The following is a 2623-nucleotide window of genomic DNA, read 5'->3' on the forward strand; positions in this document are numbered from 1 at the left end:
AACAGGGGTACCCTCTAACGCATTGTTGGAGAGTGCAGCCAGCGGCTGATGTTGATTCGCAGGGAAGCACGCAGAGCACAGAGAAGTTTGGTGTAAAACCAATTATTTTTATTTAAGAACAATGATAAATAAAAAGCTAATTGAACCAAATATCAAATAATTTGAAGAAAGAAAAAGTGGAAACCAAAATTAACTATTTATAGTCACCTAATGACAGGTACTGACTTCAATAACTGAGTCCAACCATAGAGCTGCAAAACTGCTCTCTGATCTACACAAAAGGAAGATCCTGACTGAACCAACTGACAGCCTTTATACCTTTCCAGGCCTACCCCTCCCCCAGAATAAACAATTATGCAGGTGGTTATATAAGAACAAAACAGCAAACAGTTATCAATAATAAATAAAGTATTCAAAAAGAAACAAATCAATGAATATATATATATATATATATATATATATATATTCTAAACATTAATCTAACACATGCATTAATACTATGCTTTAAAACAAGCAGAGGGAAACTTAATTAAAATCAACTATCCCCCCTTTCAATATCTTCTACAGGTACTGCCCTGCTACAGGAAGTCAGTACCCAGGGAAGTCAATAAAAGCTTCCCTCACCAACATGGCTGGTTCCCCACTTCCTGTCAAGATGGAGGACCATACCACCACACCCAACTCAGGTTACCTAAACCATTGCATATCAAAAAACATGCACATTAAAATAACTGTTGTTCATTTTACAGTTTATCTTAACAATAGTACTGCAATACATTGTTCTGGAAGTGTGCACCCTTCCAAACCAACTGTCTAAACAGTACTCTTGATTAACCTTTCTTTTGTTTTTCAGGACACTCCCAACCACAGGCCTCCAGTCCTGATACACCAGGTAAGTGAATTTTGTTTTTATTATTTTCCTTACTAGACCCAAGGTTCAGCAACACAATACAAAAACAGTTAAAAAACAATTTGCAGAAAATGTCCAGATACATACTGAGACAAATGTGAGGGCCTCCTCCCTCACACGCATATTAGCCAACACAATTTCTGAGCAGATTAGACAGGGACACAACCTTTAGAACATATGTAAGCCAAGTTCCTACTTTTAACAGGTGTTAAAGTAACATTTCATACATTTTTGGTATCATTTTCATTTTTTGTTTCTTAATTAGCATTCACAAAGAGATAACGTGTACCAAAGATATCTGAAATGTGTGACACTGCAGCTTTAAGAAGCAAACTCAAAGCACTGATCCCCATGAGGTTGCAGCCTTTCTCATAAGACCATCAGCAATGTTACAAGCCTTTGAATTGAACTATGGGGTTTTCTGGGAATGATGATGGGGTGATAGAAATCGTAAAGGCATTGCTTGATGTTTACAAGAACTGACAACTGCATACTTGCTAGCTTGCAATGGGATCTGGCACACTGAGAAATTGAGATGTTTTCCATTAAATGCACAGGCTAACAATCAAACTGTCAATCCTCTCCAGCACAAAGCATGAGCTTAGCTTTAATGCCCTCCAGTAGCCGGGGGCTAGGCAGTGCTACTGGACAATTCACTCAGCCTTCCTGTCAGACCGTGCTTGAGAGAGGGCCAGGACTGAATGTCAGGTAGAGGGTGTTGATTAATGTGCTCTCTCTCTCTCTCTCTCTCTCTCTCTCTCTCTCTCTCTCTCTCTCTCTCTCTCTCTCTCTCTCTCTCTCTCTCTCTCTCTCTCTCTCTCTCTCTCTCTCTCTCTCTCTCTCTCTCTCTCTCTCTCTCTCTCTCTCTCTCTCTCTCTCTCTCTCTCTCTCTCTCTCTCTCTCTCTCCTGTAAAGAGAAGTGCTCATGAAGCCTGATGACCTGATACATTTAGCAGACTCCTTCTTTGAGATAAGGTATCACCGCCCTCTAAATGACTACATCACCACGTCAGTCATCTATCTGGAATGACTACTGCGTTTGACATGAATGCTTAATTATACAGGCTTCAGAGTATTCATGTTTTAAACAAGATATACATATAGAGCAACACTTGAACAATCCTGACATACATATTTGTGAGTCTGGTTGGCTGAGAGATGCTTCATGATTTAAAACAATCAGGGGAAGCAATCAAGAGTTTCTGGTGTTCTATTATAAAATAAAATAAAAACCCATGAGAACTGAAAACATCCTTGTTTTTGATCTACACTACAGAACTCAATGTGCCTGGAGCTTCCTTATTAATTCGCCAGGTTCAATAAATGACTACTATTTCGAGTCACTGTCTAGAATGTGTATAATGTGAAGGGAGGCCAAAACTGCACTTATACACATTAGAGTATTATAATCATTTTAAGATTTATATTGTGTAATTAATATTGAGATCCTGCACTGCTCAGCTGGAAAATACATTTTCCAGTGAAAGCAGGCCTTTGGGGGACTTGTGTCTCTAAGAAATAATCAGAAAAAACATTTCTTACCTCTGATTAGCATTAAACATTCCCACAGACCCCTTGCTTGTTTGCTACTGTTCTTTACAGACTGTTCTTTACAAAGTCCAAAATTATTATTATTTATTATTATTTATTTTTTAGCAGACACCCTTATCCTTTTCCCTTTATTGTCATAGTTTTTGTCATTTGGTAGTTTTC

At 38.3% G+C, this 2623-nt stretch overlaps 1 long non-coding RNA gene across 1 annotated transcript; it reads left to right on the plus strand.

Moving 5' to 3' along the window:
• The first annotated feature begins 573 nt into the window (after positions 1-573).
• Positions 574-2061, plus strand: LOC131740157 (uncharacterized). Its single transcript, XR_009330788.1, has 3 exons — positions 574-686; positions 854-892; positions 1826-2061. It is a non-coding gene; the product is annotated as an uncharacterized LOC131740157 (long non-coding RNA).
• The last annotated feature ends 562 nt before the right edge of the window (positions 2062-2623 follow it).

Source organism: Acipenser ruthenus, chromosome 13 (genome assembly GCF_902713425.1).
Source record: "Acipenser ruthenus chromosome 13, fAciRut3.2 maternal haplotype, whole genome shotgun sequence".
Taxonomy (NCBI): domain Eukaryota; kingdom Metazoa; phylum Chordata; class Actinopteri; order Acipenseriformes; family Acipenseridae; genus Acipenser; species Acipenser ruthenus.